Source organism: Varroa jacobsoni, unplaced genomic scaffold (genome assembly GCF_002532875.2).
Source record: "Varroa jacobsoni isolate VJ856 unplaced genomic scaffold, vjacob_1.0 scaffold_1376, whole genome shotgun sequence".
NCBI classification, from domain to species: Eukaryota; Metazoa; Arthropoda; class Arachnida; order Mesostigmata; family Varroidae; genus Varroa; species Varroa jacobsoni.
The window spans coordinates 679,635-701,764 of record NW_019214278.1 but is presented as its reverse complement, the minus strand read 5'-3'; positions in this window follow the sequence as shown (position 1 = coordinate 701,764).

Here is a 22,130-nt window from a genome sequence, read left to right as displayed (position 1 = left end):
TTGGTACCATGCTGGCGTTGACTATCCAGCAGTGGTGTTCTATCAACATATCTTGAAGGGCCCAACTCGAAATACATGCACTGAAATCTCCTGCTACGCTAAAGGAAACGTTGGAAGTAGGGTCTGCTACGGCCTGTAGACCGTCGACGTGTTTTTCTAAGAGGGTTAGAGTGCGCTCTTTTTTCTTATTTTTCGCTTTTATTTATTCGCATATACTTCCATATTCTGGGGTCATACAACCCTATAATGTTAGCTTTCACATGATGCCGGATCAGGGCCCAAAGTTTATTTGCTGAGAGCGGCCTCGACGCGCTTTGTCTGCGCAGGGCAATAAAAGGAGTAAAATCCCGATAAATCGAATAAGGTCATTGTAAGCGCAAGGATATCGATTATCTTAGACTTCATATCGACCTCATCGACTATCATAGGCAAATATCTCTAACGTAGAAGAATGCGAAGGAGAATAATCCTCGACTCCTGCTTCAACTTTTGTCCTGAGAGCGTACTCGCAATTGACAACAAAATTTGAACCTGCTGTTCATGGGCATAGTCTGTGTTTTCGGTGCATTTGTGCTCACGGAATTTTCGATTGTCGGTAATGACGAGAGCTGCGGCGATTCTATGGAGCGTAGATTCAGATAATTAGGTTTTTTCTTCAAAAGTGATTCTCCGACTCGACGATTCTTTGGTGCGCTCCTTACAGATGTTTTGGGTTGTTGCGTTTAACCGGCAGGCTGTACTGCCAGTCCCATCGCGACGGGTCACCGGCACTACCGACATGTCTTTGCGATTCGTCTGCACACCTTCCTTCGGTATCCTTTTGATCCTGACCCCTAAAAAATTTGGTTCGCCTCGCGATGCTATACGCGATATTACTAGCTATATTACCCTTATAGCTATATCGGCCACTCTTAACAACGCTTTGTAACTTGAAGTAACACGAAAAGTACAACGGATAAGACATGCAACTCGGACTCTAAATGCACGCTTTATATCTAATAATAAGCAACTCAGTTGCGGTTATGAATTTGTCTTTTTTGAACTCCATGCGCTCAGTGTAACCCCTTGGTACAAAGACAGCTATAGGACCATTGTAGGTTCCAGAAATGGTTTCGGAGCTATTCCTTAATTTAATTACCGTAAATAGAGACTAGATGAACGTAAGCAAATGATGAAATTTCAAGAAACTGTGCACAAATCCATTGCCAATTTTGCCCATACTTTGTAGGTATACGCACGGCTTAGAGACTAGAACTTAGCGAGAAGCAGGAAGTTTTGCTGCTCATCGATGCTCAAATCAAGACGCTCTCGATTCGACCTGCAAAGAACCGGCAATTATGAAATGAGTACGAAGCTGTCTGTGGTTCGAACTACAACTCGGCTTAACGTAATATACATAAAAGTAGCGTCGTTCACAGCATCTCTAATAAGCGTCTCCGAACGCTAACAGATTTACTTATATTTATAAATTTAATTTTAAATATACATAATTAATAAAAAAAAAAATGTAATTTAAAACATTAATAGTGGGTGGACCCACTGCACCTGCCTTTTTCAGATTACAGTTTTTAGAATTTGGAATATTACTATGAAATTACATAATAGACAATTCTTTAGAATTGCCCTACTGTTACTTTTGTCGGTTGTCTAAATCGATTAGTAATAAGAAGAAATACCTTCCAACCCTACCCGAACGAATCACAAATATGAAGCACCACAAAACGGCTATTTAGTCTAAACAGTACATTGAATTGAAATAAAAGATTATTCCTTACTTCGTGATACTTCTTCGTTCCTTAAAGGTACTTATCGTGGCTTCTGCGAATGCTTTGTTGTTAACAGAACGTGTTCGAATGCAATTAAAGGGCCTACAAGGAAAACAGCTATCCGACATAAGACGAAAACTTGTTTTTTTATCCACACAAACTTAAGTGGCTAATAGGATGGCGTTAAGGGATATCCTTCGAGCGGAGTCGAGGACTTCGACATCTCATCAATCGTTGTCATTGCATCATATACAGTCTCCAAACAATCTATTCCTAAAGTAGCTGCGTCCTTTGAGACTGGCCACTCTGAGGAGTCATAATGAGGAGGAAGAGAAAAATGATCGTGAAGTGGCCCATACTTGATTGACGGGCGTTCACTGAGTTCTGACAAACATCAACTCTAGTATTACTCTTACCTATTACTAAAACACCCTGAACTTATGTTCGTCGTTGCAGTTAACAGATTTAATTGATCGTGCGAGGAATCTGACGACATTTTCAGACTAATTCTTTAAGTTTATGCTCTATGTACTTTCGCATTCTAAGGTGGCCATTGCTCGACCCCTCTTCTTTTTGTTGCTTGTGCAAGCTTTTTCGATTATGCTTTCGGCTTAATATAATACTAGCATTGGTGAGCTTGTCGTTCGTATTCGATCGCTCGCGGGTCCGACAGCGGGAATATTCGCGACGAGCGCACAGTAATTGGGACTGGCACCCGCCGCTCTCACAGTTTCCCTCCTCAGCGGATGTCCAGCCAATGTGTGCCCCACCGTTATCGGCAAAATCTCCTCACAAATCAGCTTTCAGCGACAAATCACAACGTAGTTCTCCTGCTTGTACATTTTGTTGGTTCTCTGCCGGCGTGCCTCACGCACACACGGTTCGTTCCCGGATTGCCCAACACACACTTATCCACCCGTCCGCATGCCCGTTTTATTGCCCGCCCTATATTATTAAGAAAGGGCTCGACACATAGACTCACCACTGCCAATCTATACTCCATAGTTGGTGGGGTGGTCGACCCACCAAAGTGGGTTGTAGAGCTGGTTGGTAGGTGAAGGCGTCGCCCAGTGAACGCGAAACATCGCTCGCTCTGGTTGGATAGCTAGCAGCTTTCTCCTTTGGTATACAACCAATGGTATACAGCAAATACTACAGGGGAAGCATAGCAAGTGGGGTACTATACATATCATATTGTAGATGACGTTCGTATAGGGGTAGCAAATATTCTGCTGAACTACAACACCGGCAGCAGTTATTTCTGTCACGCACAGACCTTACGATAATCAATAATTGGTGTTCGTTTGTCGTATCATTAGCTGTGCGTCACCACATATACATATGTTGTTTATATGCAGGAAGACGGCATCTCCACACAGTGAATGGTAATATATATAGAAAGGTCTATAAGAGTATCTCATTATACTGCCAGAACGACAATTTAGAGCAAGCTTTCCGTAGGGTATCATCAATGTGCAGCATATTAATTACCTAGCATTGTGTAGTAGTATCTGTTTGTATAGTGAATAAGCACATATATTAACTTTATCTTCTGTGAACCGCCTTGTCAGAACGTGCCTTGGATACCAACAGTATTATCGCAGGGGACAAAGGAATAAATGTGATTGCCATAAATGCGAAACCGGCAGCAGTGGAAGACAACATCGAGCTGATGGAAAATCTGACGAGACGCGATGGAAAAATTAACGACGTTTGAAGGTACAAGAGAGAAGTCAATAATTGACATAACATGCCAGACACTTATCTGCAATTTCTAGCTAAGAAGCGTAAATAAATAGCATTAATTCTTTCTAGGAGAGTTTTTGTCGTTCGCACAACTCCAGGGCGCCAGCAGAAACTAGCCTACGTCCATACTCCTTCAGTCTGATCGGCTTCAAGAAGTCATCAAAGCAATAGACCATTCTACAGAATAGGCTGATACTTAAGTATACAGAAAACAACTGCCAAGCTGCATGACAGCTTGCCCCGGGTGCGCAAAACAATGGCATTGAGGCCCTTATAAATTGCAAAACTTTTTCAAGGAAAGGCGATACTTTTGGGGCAAGACAATAAGCTCCGGAGGTGTGTCCATTGGTAGTAACGTCGAGGTTGTTATCGAAGCGCATAGTATGGGACACTTATGTAAGCTGGAAAGATACAGTTATTACTGACAACAAAGAAAAGATCGCATTTGTGACACCATTATTAGAGAAGGATAGTCGTCGGACTTTAGTGGATATTGAGAGCCTCTAGGATTATTTGCAAACAGTTTCTAGAGTACGATCCCAAGAGATATACCGACGGTGGGTGACCGCATCGTTTAAAGAGGACTTACTTTGAAAATCAAAATTGGAAGAAAGCTCTACAGCTCAGAAGGTACAACGAGTCGTAGTCTGGAGTTATCTCGGCAAAGACCATCTACAGTAGGCTATGGCACTAGTACCGCATTGAAGTGCGTTCGTATCTTTGCAGAGGAACAATCTCGACTGTCTGTATAAGCAGTGCAGTATGTAGCTTATTCCATAAAGTAGAAGAGCCTTCATGAAACTCGTCTTGTGGAGGGGATTTCCAGGAAAGGCTGCGTAAACACTGCCGGCTAGGCCTTGGACCCAGCTTGACGTCACTCGTTGACCGTGAAAAGGCCTTTTCCCCTTCAAACAACTTGGATTTTGGGGGGTGCAACAGTTAACACCACTTGCATGCCCATCTCTCAAGCCGCACCTTTGATATAAACCATTGTTGCGAAAGGTTCGACTTATGTAAATTCCCGTGGTAAGCTCAATTCAATATCACGAAACCAGAACCTCGATTTTTTAATTAGATTAATCATGTAATAACAAATACCTTTAATATAGGGCAAATGATACGTAGCGAGAACTTGAACTTACTCATAGCCGTGTTTTTTGTAGCAGACTTGCATAGCAGTATCCCGAGTTGCCATCCTTCCGCAGAGTTAACTATACATGCAAATGAGATTGTAATAGCAAATTCTAAATATCTTGTATGCAAGTTTGTTCAGGAAGTAGATTTCGAAGTTAGCATTCAAAAAGCGAAAGTGATATAAGATCGTCACATGACGGACGGCCTAGGCCAAAGGAGCAAGAGTTGAAGTCCGTCTATCAAACTCCTAATCAAGTCAGCATATAAAACACATTAACTCTAGCAATTTTGTTGTTACACTAGATCGAGTAAAATCAGCCTATTAAAGTAAATGCTAACTTTATATATTTTAGCAGATAGTTGTTTATTTTGCGATGACTTTTTGTTTATCGAATAATTGAAGAACGCAGGTTACTCGTGCGAAGCGTCTGTATCGATCTATCTATCTATGAGCGAGCATGCTTGCCGATTAACCCAAATTTATACTTAATAGAGGCTATGGTAAATCATGTCGATAAGCTATCATATCGACTAAACGTTGTTCACGCGTTATTTAGCAATATGGATGTCACAAGCGGAAGGAATTATTTTTTCTTTCGGCATTTTCATTCTTTTCCAGGCCGTTGGGGCGTTACGGTTTGTAGTTCACATTAACGTTCCTGGTTGCCGTTTGTTCGAAGCACCCTCTTCATTATTTACTATTGACAGTTTCATTATCACCGCAGGCAGCTACCGGTTTACTTTGTTAAGATCCATCAAGTACGGTCTTCCATTAAGGCGACATATTCGTCCATGGCGATTTACAACGTTGCTTTCCTACAACACACTATTCAAGCATTAACCCAAGTTCATTATTTGGGTTTCTGAAAGGACAGTTGGGCAGTGACGGTTACAGCGCACGGAGGATCAAAGCTAAGTGGTTTTGTTCAAAAATAATAATAATTTAGATAATAGTCTGTTTTCATAAATTCGGGTCGGTACGAATGGCTCGCCTCAAGTTGCCGTTTTACTAATTGGCATTGGTTTAACTTTTCCAGCCGTTTAGAATATTCATTGTGTTCGATGCAGTCGGTCGCCGACAGTTTCTAATTCAAAACAGATAAACCTGGAGATTGTTCTACGGTAAAGGGACAGAAGCATACATAAGGCTTAGCCTTGAGATACGGAATAGATCTACTAGAACACTTAATTATTATACCGCTTAGCTAAAATAGTCCAAGGCATTGCGTTCGTTTCGTTCGATTTTCGCAGATGAATTATTTCGAACGATTCGATGAAATGATCTGGTCGTGGATGCCACGCTGATAACAGTTTTTTTTGCTAAAAATGCTTTGAAAGCTCGTGTTCATCAAATATCATTAACGACTACAGTGAAATGCTTTCTCCGGATAATGCAGTTGAGAAAGCCGGTCACGTCTGAATACCACAACGAAGTTCCTTATATACACTTTACCATCTTTATTTCGACCTTTCCTCGTTACGCACATCTATTCCAAATAGAAACTCTTTCGACAAGCCTAGATTACAGTATTTAAGCTATAAAATTAAAGGTCAGGCATTATAATCAGTCTGTCTTTAATAGTCGGTGAGAAAAACAACCAAAGGGTTACTCAATATTTACGTGCGGTTTACTTACTCAATATTTAATTGTTGAAGTTTCTGGCGTAAAAAGATCCAAGGTTGCGAAAACAATGTCAGAGGTGCGATTCGATCGTAAAGGCAATCCCTTTGCCAAGTTTTGCTTTGCCAAGGTCACTATAAGACAACTGCATAAGACTCGTTTCCACGTTTGAATCGATGTTAACGTACGGTGGCAGCTATGGTGGCATCGGTGTTTTTTTCGACAATACAATAATTACAGACAACCGTATGCGACCAGAGAATGATTGAGCGTTTCTCTATAAAGTAGCGCGTAAGTGATGTGCTCACTAATTATTAAACCAGTAAAATTACCCACTAATTAGTACTTGTATACAGGAAGAAGAAAATACATAACGTTTATCGTATGGTCTGCATAGACAGAAATTCATCTCAGTGCGCAGCGTACATTCAACTAGCTTATGGAGAGATGCTTCCATTTTTCCATATTGACATCTTCGATGCAAGTGTGGCTAGAGAGCTTTGTATGATCCCTACTTCCTGCACAGGTAGCGACGTGACGCTAACGATCGTTTTAACACCTGCAGGCTGGGTTTTGTGCGCGAATCCTTTTCAGCAGCAGCATTGTAAAGGCTCAGAGGGGTACCCTCTATTTGCTTGATTGCAAAAGCGATTATCCTTCCAGCGATGCTCAGGGTTCACAGGAGACGACAGCAGCCGAATGCGAGAATAAAAACAGAAATACAATGAAGACAAAAACAAATAGAAAAAACACCAGCCTCACGATCGACGCGACTATTATTGCCATAACATTCTCGCCGTGATTCAGGGTACATTACCGAAGACAGAAGCACATCGGTTGTCACATTTTCGTTTCATGCTTTTTGGAATCTTTTTCGGAATATAACTATTTGTCGGAAGGTGACGGATTTGAGGAAGCGCGCTGCCTGTAGGTAGAAAGAGTTCGTCAGTCAACCAAGCTAATGAGCAAATGAATGACAGACAGCGACTTTGTCAGGGAGGGTAGGCCTCGGAGCGAGACAGGATCAATTAGGAAGGATCCGTTAGATCAAACTGTTATACAGATTCCTGCAAACTGGTCAAAATTAAGACTGATTGATGATCTGATGCTAGTCAGGACGGATGCGTGCTTCGAAGTATTACGCTAGATCAAACTGTTATACAAATCCCTGCAACCTGGTCAAAATTAAGACTGATTGAGGATATGATGCTAGACAGAACGGATGCATGCTTCGAAGTATTACCATAGACTCATTTACACTAAGGATATAATCTGTGCGTTTGAAACCGTCAATCCTGCTTTTTGAACCATGTATGGTTTCTAAACGTGCACTATCTGAAATAGGCATTGTAAATTACCAAAACAACAGAAAAGCAACAGAAATGATGTAGCAAATCGACAAGTGGCGCATAGTGTCAACTCTACGTATATACGAATACAGCTCCAAACTTTCGACATAGTCTTTCAGGAGTGTTGTTATGATGTAGCATATATGGGAAAGACATATTCATTGACCGCCCATTATAACGCAATCGATGGCTGGTAAAAGGGGCATGTACGCCTAAGGCGCCAACCAGAAACAAGCGACTTGCTTAGTGAAAATTTACACCACTAAAAACTTATCCTCTTTCTTTCCGCACCAAAACCTTCAATGAAAATCTGCGAGAATGCGACAGTTGCCGGCACATGAATTCATAAGGTCCTGCTCGGATTTATCTTCACACAGCTTCTTCCCAGATCCTTCTCAGGCCTTTGAGCCCTTGCCATCACAGCCACAACGGCTCTGTATATGCGTTCAGAAGCCAAACCTAGTACATGAACCATTTTTTGCTTTTATATTCTACAGCTTGCTTCGCGTGTCCGAACAAATGGAGGCTAACTTTGCAGTTTAAGATCTGTCTAGCTTAGAATGATCATGGCGTGTCACTCGGAGTCCGAGACCTTCCGATTTCCTGTGTTTCTTGAGAAAAGCAACAAACCAGACGGGACATGCATGCGTCATTGCTATAGCATATTAGTGTAATACTTGTGAACTTATCTGCTATTCATCAGACGTTTAAGTCTGCTACTTATGTCGCCCATGTTGGCACACGCACTGTTGCTTGTATACATGCGGTGAAAACATGTTATTAGAGCCACGTCTAAAAATGTCGCCCTATCATTTTTACGCCGCGCAACCTCCACATGTATCTCTCACGCTATCATTATACAGCATAGAGTTATGGAGTTAGAACACAGAGTGAGGTCTATTGACTGAATATATAGTTATTCTAACAACGGTACGAAATATTCAACGTTATTTCCCCACGAATGATGGCAGTTACTCACCTGAGTAAAGGGTGTTGATTTCTTCACTTTGCCTCTATTTCATGTTGGCAAATATTTATATAGCTGTCAGGAGCATAGATATATTGCTTTCGCCACATTTAAAGTGCTCTCTCACAGTTGTATCGTTAAGTGGTAGATATATTACACGTATTCTGTTTTTTTTTTCTTTGTTGAAAAACTAACGGTTACTCCAGTTGCATGTTGATCTGCGTAATACTAATCTTAACCGTTAACTCAGACGGATCGGAGTTGCTGTTTTCATCCATGAAATACCTACATGCGGTCGACTAGAAAGTGCGGCTTTAAATTAAGAGTGAATTAGGAGGAAGGGGAACAAACCCAGTTATCCGACTGCCAGGATTTAAATGACGTCGGCATGGAAAACGCTTCGTAGAAGTTCTCTTGAAAGCGCTCCGCTCCTATCACCGAGGTCGGTAGCCTGTGACTGGCAAAAATGTCCGTTCAAAGGAAGAGAAGCAAATGTTTCCAATGATAGCGATGCATGTTTAAATAATATTTGTGCTTATTTTCAATTGTCGTAAAGACCGCCTAAAACGTGACGTAACCCTATGGGAGAAATTACTTGGAAAACCGTGTAGGGTGCAAAGAGCTCCAAAGCACTTGCTTCGTATGGTGTGAGATAGGGCCGTCGTCTAGCTAATAGAACCTATAATATATATAACTGAAGTGAACAGAACGCTGTAAAGATGCGATTTATTTATTGTACTATAATGCTGTATCTTTGAGAAATACGAGGTACGAGGGTCCGATCGATGCGTTCGGATCGTCCGCAACGTGCTAATCCCAACAGATCTGTTCTACAAATTCATATTGGTACAAGCGTTATGCAATGAACGTGAACCACTTATAGTCGTCTGTTTAACATGGCTGTAATGTTCGGCCAAATCAATGGAGCAACATAGTTTCATAGAGCGTGCGCTCTCAGGTCAATGGCGACGAGCTTCAAAAGGAGAGAAGTTAGTCCTGCGTTGATGGTGACGATAGGGTACGAGTTCGACGACGGTCAAGTAACGATCATCGGAAATCGAAGTGCTGATACCCGTGGCTATCTATTTACCACAACTTTATTATTGGTTCATATATGAAAAATATGCCCGCTTAGCTCTTGACACGGAATCAGATGAATCTCTTAAGCTATAGTCTAGTCAAAAACTGTCATACGGCCGTTACATTACATATGAGTGTGAAAATTTAGCGAAGAGTGGTTTACGCAGTTATAAATTTTTTGACATCGTCCACGTGCCGGATGGGTACGCAGTTAGCCGAAAAAGGTCAGGGATTGTTAATTTAAGATTTACAATGCGACATATGTACTATCCATACGTAAATGTGACCCACACTCCGTGATCAGGCGGAATTACATTTTGTAAACAGTTTTTTTCTGTAATTTTCATCTCGATAACTACTAGTAAATTTCTCTCTGTTGACCTGTTATGTCGAATGCTAAATTTCTTCGTTAGCGTTTAAACGTCCGTTCTATTGGCAGTGGCCTTTATTGTCCATTTATACAGTTGCTTGTTGATTGCAATAGGTATAATAAACTGATAAAACGAACAGAGGTTGAGGCGTCTATTTTGCATAATCGTGCGAATGTGTACAATGCAAATACCTATTTTTACGCAGTGTTGTTAGAATTTGGCCGTGCCATGCACGCGTGCCAAAGTTGCTGACCCATTTGACAATTTTGTTGTTTTTGGGATATCGGTGCGATACGACGTTGAAGGACAGAAATTTACGAAAACCCACAGGAGACTCGGTAGGCGTGCCACAATAACACATTCGAGTCACGCAAGAGTAATTCTGTTAGCTGGCCCGGGTCGTCGTATTGCGTACGTGTTGGCAATGGATCTGCTGTTACATCATCGCCGAAGACTGTCTTAGATTGCGAAAAGCTAAGCGACTACCCCAACGTGTTCTAGGCGATAGATTAAGACGCAATGACGAGATTAGTAAATTATCCTAACAGCGTAACTGGGATTTGATTAAATTGCGTATACAGTATCTCTGAGAGCACCTACAAAATCCGATCCGTAATCAATCACGAGTCGTCTGCCCTACGCAATATTTATTGCAGCAAACAATAGCTTAGCCATTGTTGTAGATATCGACACTGTAAATAGTTCAGCTCCGTTCCAGTTGCATACGGAACGGGGACAAAAAGCACACCATATGTATTCGTGTACAATGCTATTATATCACCATAAAACAGACCGAATATCCGTCGAAATTAGCGTAATATTTAAAATATAATTCGCTATTTTCAAGTCTGCCATCGAAAATTAGCACAATTGCAAATCAGAAGGGAGAATAAGCTCAAATCAGATTTGGTAGAGGAAAGAGCTGATCGATAAATCTATGTCTTATAAATCTCCGTACTTCTCTCGGTCTCTTTTGCTAAATATGCGTGCATATTTTAGAAGCCTCTCGAAATTTTCTTACTGCTAACTCCATGTGTAAAAATTTTGTTTTGTCCAAATATAGGAGGCCATATTGTGATGATCTTTATAGGGCTGGCGTTTGTATTATGACACATGGTCAAACCGCAACGTTTTGCTAACGTGCGATTTTACCTCACTGAGAAGGTAAGCGTCACTTTCGTCAGTGCTAGCCACAGCATCGATGTAGTCAATATGATTCAAATCGTGATCGTATACAAACAAGCAACGGAGGCGTGCATCTATGTACAGTCGATCTCACGATGCCTCAACATTCTCCAATGCCAAGGTCAGAATTAGGAACAAATGGCCTTTTATTTGTTGTTGGACATCAAATGTTGATTTTTTCCTCTAAGACGTTCAGCAACCGCTGCCTCCGCCGCACCGCTGCTATTACTGCTGAGGGAATTCAACGGCCTAGGCCCAAACCGAGCATGGCCACGGCTACTTCTAAGGATCGCTCGTATTCACACAGACGAGGCGGTGCACTTCGTATCGACAACAGATACCGTATGGCATTCAACAAATTCCACCCACCCCTAGGGTATAAACCGAGTTGGTGTGGGTAATAGGCAGGTTTAAGATAGAAGCGGTGGTGGATTTTGTGGGGCTGGGGTGCCGCCGGCTAGGCTAATAGTCCGTTAAACGGCTGGTCACGTGTTATAACGACCAGTAGCCAAGGCAATAACAAGACTTGCTAACCAGAGTCATACTGGAGCCTATAGAGACGGATGTTTGACAAAAAAAATTGAGCAAACGAGACTGTCGCCATCCATATACATACCAGAAAGCAATTAAAACAAAGAAGCTCGTGCATTTGTGGTACTACGTGCACTTGAATGTGTTGTTAAGCCTTATTATAGCTAAGTGTAAAATTGTTATACTAGAAAATAGGAATCTTATTGTTTGATTTGGATTTAGTTATTAACACGTTAAATTAGCTCCGACGTTTTTACAACTCATATCAGGACAGATACATCTGGCAAACTATTTATTCTTGGAAGGTGGACCTTTCTGGCGTCTCCGCACTAGATGATATTAATGTGTCACATTCTTGACCCAACAGACGGCTTATGTATTGATCGGCGCGTTTTCTACATTCGACAGAAAGGAAGCGAAGTCAGGGAAAGGATAAGGTAACGCACCGAGCTGTTGGCCTTCAACACCTTTTGCCCTTAGACTTTCCTATTTAGTTGACTCCTATCGCTTTACGTCAGTAAGATATATTATGCACTTGTGAGACATGCGGTCCATACAAAGCCGTCATAAAGCTAAGCATTCCTTTAAAAACACGACAAATAGTCTACTGCGATAAATGACTGGACCTTGCACAAGTCTTAGATGAACCCCATTTCTTTAAAGAACCAAAACAGCAATACCGTTAGACGTGTATGTGTAATATTAAAAACAAATTTATGTCACCGTGCGATAGCAAACATGTTTTTTCAAATGGCTACATCGAGCGGAATTTCTAAAGAGGATGCAATACATGCAAGAAACAACTGAGTTCGAATGCATCGTATTGTAACGATCATTATACGCTAAAATTCGATGCCCTTTTTCTATTCCTATGCAAGTATATCTGTTCAGGACGTACAAGCGTCACTTAGTTCTTGACCAACATCTTGGTCAGTTCTAACATTGTTAAGTACAATGGTGACCTGTTTCTTACCCTTCCGGTTCGTTCTTTCATTGGTAGGCACCAAGCGGCATTAGTGGTCTCAAAAAAAACCAAACTCTATTCTATGACGCATAAGTCCTACTCAGTCCCTACGCGACGGCTCAATGATCGGTTGACTGACTGGTTCGTTAGCTTTCATGGTTGCAGCAGGCAGGCAGGGCTCGCATAAGAGAATTCTGCCAAAAGCTTGGGAACGACGCCTCACTTTGAAGCTTCTACCCCCACGGTCTCCGTTCCTTCGAACTCCATTGGCCTCCATCCTACCCTGCGAACCCGACAAAGGAGCCACTAGAACTGGCAGCAATATTTCCCAATTACCACTCGAAAGCGCCTGCTGCTGTCAGAAATGGTAGCAGTGTGCTATCGGAGCAGTTCAATAAAAGCGATACCAGAGCGACCAGGGACAGTTAGCGTAACTGAGACCTCCATACGTATAGTACATCAACAACAGCACAAAGGCCTTCGCCCTTGTGGGCCCACGACGCGTGCGGGTTTGGAGGAGGCCTGACGGCAATAAGCACTTTCGGTGGCGGTACCAACGCTTGGTTGTATTCGGCAGTGGCGTTAGGATCAGCGGCTTGCAATGACTATTGAAGATCGACTCTGTCCTCATCGCTCACAGGCTTTAGGTCGTGTCGTTCGTGCTTTGCATCGTTATGTGACTGTGAGTGCATCATAGGCATAGAGGGACAACGGGGATCAGAGACAGAAAAGGGTACGCTAAAGTAGAAAAGAGTGTAGAGAACAAGAGACAACATGAGTGAGAAATAGTGTAGGCCGAGCAATACGACAGCACTAGACAACAAGGGATTCTTCACTGGCTAAAGTTGCTTACGGGAAGTTTCTCAAGAAGAACGTACGAAGAGTTTTCTTTGAAGGAACATGGCCCACAACACCAGCCAATGGCTCTTTGTATTTTGCCTGATGCTAGAACTCGTGCCACCAGCCCACAAAAGCTGCAGTGCAATCTGAACTGCCGCATTTACATTTACACACTTCAAAAACGGCGCGAAAGTGAATAACACGGGTGACGTTGGAACAACGACGTCTGAATGATTGATTGACACTAAAAGGCGTGGCGCGAAAGCGTTTGTACAGTTCACCGCTACGCAACGCCGTTTATGCGAGCACGAACGTTTCCGTAGCCGCAGTACGCTACATAAGGTAGGTTGCTGGTTGATAGAAAACGACGGAAAGAAACAATCGAGTTCGCTGGAACGTGTTTGTGTAGAATTTGCGACGAGTAAACATTTCTCGCGCATAATCTAGTCAGTAATAGTTTAATCAATATGGAGTATTATAGCAACGGTACTATTACGAAACAAAACATAATATAATCATGAGAGAGAAACAGGATTATTCATAAATATAAAATACAGATATTATAGAAACGGTAGCTGCAGTAATTCCGCGGACGAAATCAATCGTTAGTATTTACCATGTCCGTTAAAAAGACATTGAATACTCGTATAGTCGATCTATAGAGCCGATCCCGCTACAAGCAAATGGTGGAGTAGAGATAGTCATGATATAGGAGGTAAATTACGACAAGATGAAAAGACGAGAAAAATTGATATTTTCAAGTATGCGCATTAGTGTGGCTTCCAACGCTCCTCAAAATGATTAACCTTTTCAATCAGTGTATATGAATGTGTTCAGCGTGTCAGGTGTTTATCTAGACATACAACAAACAAAAAATAAGCTGTACCCTGTTAATTATAGTAACATTAATAGTAGGCTTTTGAGGGATCTTTCTGGCTAGTTCAGAAGAGTTCACTGCGATGCGTCTGGGTAAATCTTCTTTTAGATAGTAAATGGTTTAACTAAATAAATGTTTGTGTCAATAATATTGCTTTCGATTTCACACTTTTTAAGATACTATTACTAGACCAGTCACTAGCTACAAGCATAGATATGCCAAAGCTATTAGTGCGTCCCATAAGTTCGCAGTGGATTTCGAATTGATTCAAATTTTGGCGCTATAAAGAGAGCTGGCCGAGGGGATAAAGACGACTCTTCGCTATATTTTTTCGTAGGAATTTGTGATAAGCTTTTTTTTTACTTAGCTCTGAAGGCAAAAACTCTAAAAATGGCCCTATAGCTTGCAGAATACGGCCGCATATTTTGCCTCAACAAATAGTACCTATCTCGCACAACTTTGGCATTTTTATATCTCATGTTCAAGAATTCCACCGTATGTATCGTCGCTATCACTGATAATCAAATATGGGTGCCTCTGATATGTATACAAGTTTGTGCAGCACATAGCAAACCATAAATATGCGTTTATCCGCGCTATGCGTAAACATCTCAAGTGTCTTGCTGCCGTCTTGTTTCGCAATCATTACAGTGATAGCCTTGATTTAGACCGAGTCATCTGTGTGTTTATCGAAGCTGGGTGGCGGCGACCAGCAGGCGGTCTGCTGGACCGGTGACAATCTCGAAGAGTCCGCCTGACGGACCCGTTTTGCTTTGGCTTCTTAGCAACACACATACTCAAAGAACGGAACTGCAGGAAAAATGTCCCAGCTTCCGGCGGTCCTGCCTCGCATCGCCTGTCAGACCCAGTCAATCTCCCTTGTTGCAGACAATCCCTATTTTTACAGGAACTTCCAAGCAGTCATCAGTCTTTTTCCCGTGGGGCCATGCATCTTCAAGCAGGCCGTACTCGGTCCATGTACTTATATCCTAGCTGTACAGTATAACCATGTGTAAGATCGTACTTTGTACATACTAGTTAAATGTGAATATATATACGGAAGAAAATTCAGGCGCGATTTAATGACCGGTGCTGTCTGACTTTCTAAAATCTGTAGACTAATCCAAATAATGAATTCCGGTATATAATCGAAGTAGAATCAAAAAGAGTAATGAGATTTAATCACACAATAAAATGTCTCGTTTTAAGCAGTCTATTTCGCAGTGAGCCACTAATGCAACACATTCAATTATTTTAGCAATATAAGCTCTTATCTCACTATATTTCTTATCGATAGTATCTCGTCACAACATTCAGTGACGAGAACCGTTACGCTTCTAGCATATTAACTAATATAACAGGCAGACAATGCAATACTCCTCTGTGTTTATTAAGCTAGATGTCTAGTCAGTTTCTTGAGGATATCACACGAGAAAATGGCTGGATGTTATTTTTTTGTAGTGTTCAATGTGGTCTTTGGCTCGCTATCACTTGCGCCTCTTAGGGACTCTCTTTCTAATCGTTCAGTATAGATTAACACAGACCGTTACGAACAAATAATACGTGAACACATACCTTAAAGCTGAAACAGAGATAGTTTTTTTGGGATAACATTGAGAAGAAGTACCTATTTAATTCAACTTAAGTTGAACCTGGGTTATATAGCGTGCATTTTAGGTAATACCCTTTACTGCGGCTTATAAAGAACAACTTAGGTACTAATAAGCAAGAGCCCGAACACGCTACACGTGACAATTCACATAGAATTGCTTGGTATTGAAAGTGTGCTAGGGACTCAGGAGGCCTCTGTAAAATAAGCTTCCCGCAATGACCCTTCGTCTTAAAGGTATAGACATATTCTTAATTAAACTTTAAAGATTTTTCCTGTAGATGGTTAGCCGACATTGCAGCTCAAAGGACTGACTCACGTCCGAGCCAAACAACGAATGCGATCCACGAGAACAGCTCGCTTTGTTCTTTGTTTGTTAACTCACGATTAAGCTACGTAGATGTCTCTAAAGTAAGATACGAGTTCAACTAATTTTGGGGATTATCAGCAGGCTAACATCCGTGTAGAACCCATTGTTGATCACTTTTTTTTATTCTTCAAAATTCAGCCCTAGGTTATAATCTCTAATGACATTTAATTTCCTAGTTATTCTCGTAGTTTGGATAGTGCTATAGTCGCACATCAGGCACAAATTGGCTCATTTGTTAATGACGTAAAAATTTCAGCTTTCGAGTTTATTTGCGTGTCTGCTTCGCCATAAGCGGTAGCAGGCCATCGTACGCCATACGCCAGATTCAGTTCGACCAGCATAGCCACCCCATGCGTTAATTTGAATATACGCGGTCAATACACATCTACATGCGTGGGTCTGTGAGCATTTGCGTAACACAGCCGAAAATACGGTATAGCTCTTGTATGGGGAAACAGCAGAACATTGAGGCTACGACTGTTTTAGCTCAGCGCTTGAACTAGGCAATAGCTGCGGTAGCTCCCAGTGATCTTTCGTATGTTTCTTCACCGATTTCGTTTTCGGCTTCACAGTAAATTCGGGACCCTATACGTTGGCCTTCGATACCCCACTCTCTTCTCTGTTATTGACAGACAAAACAATCAGACGATAGAACACGCTCATCTAGCACCTGCAAACCTCAATGAAACAAACTACAGAAGAGGTTTACTTCCACATGTTGTGGACACTTGACAATGACGGCACGTCGAATTGTCTTGAACGGACATAATGTCACGATTTACGTCCGTGAACGAAGTACATCGCGTGCATTCTTACCCCTTTTAATGTATTGCCCCATATGATATAGATCGTAGGTGAACTGGCTTGGCGGATTCGTCTTTTTCGTATATACGTACGTGTACAGTGAACGGCCGAGCATCTTACCAGGCAGCAGGTGCTTTTTAGTAAGGATGCTTGAGTTTTTAAAGCCAAAGGCTTGGAGTTAATGTTGGATGAAATTATAACTTGCTAATAATTCGGACGGGCGTGTCTCTTACCTTGAAGAAGCAAGGAGCTGGCTACAAACAGAGTACTGCTTGAGACACTGTCTTGACAGTTTATTGTATAGAAAAAAAATAAACGCTAGTCGTGATTTTGCCATATATAATAGGACAGTAAGGGAATCGAGGTGAAGTGGATCTCGCTTTTAAAATACGCTCCGTTTTCCTTATCGATTAGCCAACGCTCATTTCGATTGGCTCGTGGCGATTAATTTCGGATGGGCCTGAGAACCGTCGTTTTTGCTGTAGTTCCACTAGTCAAATGAAATCCTTTGCAGTTAGCCCTTACTTGTATTCGGCACAACCAAACACCAAAATCAGACTTCAGATCTATTGCTTGGTATAAGAGAGCAGATAAAGTCATGCCATTAGCAATAAGGACGTACACACATTATAAATTACTGCTCTTTACGCTGGCTTAAACGAGATTTAATTAGCGCGCATCTCTATTCACCTACATCGATCCACTTAACTCGAAGGATGTCAGTCGTCATTCCGATTTCCCATACGTAGCACCGTAATAGACTCTATCGACACTGGATACTACGTGTTTTCGAGTCACTTAGAAGTTTTTAGAAGTAATTCGTATAATGGTTTAATTATATTTCGTACATGCTTAAAATTTGGATAAAATTTTTTTAACAGAAGTAATTTTTCGCGTCATGCACGGAATTTTAGGACTCTGCTTCTGCTACGTCACATATGTCTTAAGATTTCACTGCGCTAATAACTAATTTTTACATAGTAAAACGGCTCACGTTACCACTGTAGGATATACTTAGCAATTTTCAGGTAGCACCTTTTTTTTTAAATAAAACTTTATACCTGCTCGTAAAGAGCTCAGTAGTTGCGGATAACGAACTATTAGCTATGCCTCAGTTAAAAGGGCATGCGGCATACGGCGAAAGGATGTCACTGTAAGTGAAATATATACTTTATAGCTCTGTTTTTGGCAAGAAGAAATAGGACTGCCAACGACATTTTATCAAGCGACAATTTTTTTTCATATTAAATTTTCTGCTTGCTTATATCTAATGAACCTTATTTGTCACGAGTTTCTGACTAAAGTGAATCACTGCACAAAATCAATGATACTATATTTGAGACGGAAGGCTACATATAGGACGCTACATATAGTACACAAACATAGGCAGCATTCGAGATGGCTGCTACTATCATGATCCAATATCGCACCATTATAGCGACAAGGTCCATTAATTAGTAGAATTAGTTCCAGCCCATGATTTGCCTAATGATTCAAAAAGGGAAACATCATTACAGATCGATTTCGAAATCTTTAATTTTTGTTTTGCCGCCATTTGAATACACTGCTCAAGGCTAGTACTTATATAATCAGCGGTAGCGGAACTATTGAGTTAGTTACCACTACGGAGTTGGCCACCGCCTTTCGGAATTCACATTATTACCGGACTTCGTTGTGTCTGTATACCCGTGTATACTATTAAGGAACGTAAGTACAAACGAAAAACATCTCTGTTTCGATCAATATAACGTATATATAAATTTAAGTGATTTTATTGGTAAAATGTTGACAAAGATCTGTGCTAGGCGGGTTTTTTTTTTTATTTCACTTCGATGATCTAGGATTAAGAGCTCGTAGGAGGAGAAACAGGATATAGCAAAAATTTGAATGACAGTAACTTGTTAAACACCCTTGAGAAAAGGATATCATGATAATTTCTATATCCACCTATTTCTGGACCATTAAAGCAAATATAGAACCGTTTTGTGAAACGCCTACTTCAGTCATATTTATTTTCCCTTCCGCGAAACTAGCAGTATCAAGTAGTATAAATATGTTTTGTTCAAGTTATACAGTCTGGCTTACATATTTTGTTCCTATTGGATTACTTCGCTTGCATCTTGAAAATTTGTTATATAACCCATGATCGTTACCGCCGACGCTGCCGTAAAGCTAGTTCAGCGAACTGGCCGACCAACAAACCAGAATATGACAACTGGAGTACGCAGCACCTAACTAAGTTCATGTATATGATTCGATATGTTCCGTCTTCTTACGTTTCAGTCAAGGCCCGGGATAAACACAGGAGCAATGGAAACCGATATCTTTCTTCATTCGTCAGCTTTGTTTCAGCGCAGGTGTGTTGGCAAGGCCTTCTGCTGCTAAGCCTTCGACGTGCTCCATGCTCGTTCCGTCGTTCGTGGTCTACGGTTTATCGTCTACCAGCTGTCAAGGCCCAATACAAACTGAACCTCAGTTTTTCGCTATCCTCGCTACACTTTCGTCCTACCGTGAACCTTCCCCCTCGATTCCGCAAGGCCAATTTGGCGGTCCAGCATCAAGATAGCGGCTTTTGGCGAAGAAAAAGCCCAAATACTCCTGTAATCCATTACGATATCGGTTTGTAACTAGCAATCAGTACGTGCCGCTTGCCGTTGCGCCTTCAGCCACTAGACTTGCTACTCCTGGCCCTCGGGTCTCTGTCGTAACGTGTACGTAGGTATGTGGCCAGCGCCATGTCGATTTTAGTTACCGCTGGTATGGTTCTAGCGAACGGAGGCCCCCGTCGTTCGCAGCGACAGTAACACACTGGGTCGGTCTCTGTAGAGAACACTGGGTGCTGCTGGGCGGCTCTGGCACCCACGCCATGCTGCATCACTTTTCCCTTTCGTTCTCCCGTGGTCGTGTGTGCTGATGTTATTAATGTCACTAATGTTCGGATTCGCTCGCCCTTTTCCTTGGCTTTTTCTCGTCCGCTAGACCTCCAATCCTGGACGATCTTGCTCCTCGTTTGACCGCCGTCATCCCCCATTACCGTCAGTAACTGCATCGTCACTGGGCCGCTACTCCTGTGTCGCTTTTATGGAAACGAAGGTCATAAAAGAAGGACCTTCTACCTGGCCAAGCAGATACACATTATAATATCGATGAAAAAGCCCATGGTAGAACAGTATCATTATTGCGCCTACCGGCTTTGGAAGTTGTCGACCAATTGGAGACATAAACGAAGTCTTTAACACGTACTTGTATATATTGCAGCCATATTGAGATCATGCTGTGTCGAGTTTTCGGCCAGGACTGTATTATCTATGTTTACGCCTCGAAGTGTAATACTTTATAACGTCGAAATAAATAATACTTGAATTAAAAAGTTCTCGAGAAGAAATAAAAATATTAGGTTCATTTTCGAATTTCTAAAAAATGAGGTTTAAGCCGAGATATTTAAAATTTGCTAAAAATTTAGAAAAAAAAAATAATTATGATCTGCTTATTTGACATACGAATTACGCCCACAGTCTGAATAAAGAAGGCATTTTTTTACTGAAAAAAAGGCATTTTCTTAATTACGAATTAAAGAAGTAAAACTAAAAAGTCTTTGAAGTAATGTAGATTCCAGACTTTTTTGGATAGAAAGAAGTGTAGTAGATAAGCTTTGCACTTGTCGACAAATTAGTTTAGCACACTTTATCGTGAACCTTACTTTTTCTGAAGAGGTAACTAAAGAAGATAATACGTATATATACTAATTAATTTTATATTATAGGATAACTTCCCATTTTAACAAAACAAGGTGGTTTCTCCATTCAGCATAAAGCATCATTGTCGTTTTTTTTATGCTACAGGCATTCTACTGCCGACAAATCGTGGCTGTATTCACGGAACAATTGCATCAAAAGGTTCATTCCTTTGAACTTTCTCCAAATCTCACCAACGGTCTCAGCGACGCTTCATAGAGAAACCGCTGTGGAAAGTCCAAGTTAAAATTTGCTTTGAATTATGCCTGTATATATATATATATATATATATATGCCTACAGTCCTAAATCCTAACCAACAGGCCATCGAGTTCCAGAAAAACTAGGATGGATGACAAGGCGAGAGAGAAAAATCATTGCGTGTGCTTCCACTGCGGTGCAGCCGCCTGGAAAAGTTTGCTTGGAAGTGGAGAGGTGAATGTGGGCAAAGACGAGCGCCCCGGTCTTGGGATAAAACATTTCTATGATGTAATTTTCCGTGATTTGTGCTAACTATGGTCAAGTAAAGGCAGCTTCGTACACGTTTACACGTATACATGCGTTCTAATTACGCTTCACTAAGTGTCTATTAACAATGAATGAGCGAATAGACACAAGCGATCTCTGCTGTAACTTGTTTTATCAGAAGTGGATACCCCTCATAAACGTGGCCTTCTAGAACGATTATTCAGTTTACATACATGTTGACTTCCGCAAATAATTTTTAAATTTAACACAATTATGTTCAACATGCCTATATATATATATATATGTACAGCGTAACTAATTTTATACGCTTTGCAAGCTTACTCTTTATATGAAAATATTTATTGATGAGCTTATTAATGATACGGAGTATTTCTCTTGCTTTTCTGTGTTAAGACTTGATGCATCGGAGTTCCACGTCCAAAAAAATCATGACTAATCATCTCAAAGACCTCGTTATTTAAATCGAGGCTAAAGTCCTGCATATAGTCACGTGAAAAAAAAGTAAGTAATAATATTAATCGATTTTCTTTTATTGATGAAGTAGAAGACCGCATAAATCTGGATGTGGCCAACAAGATTAGAACTAAACACATTCTGGCCCAAAGTCCCTAATGCTATCGTCTACTTTATCCTGCAGACTTAGCAAATAACTTGATAGATAATATATACGGGTAGAGTTAAGCGTCACCGTTGG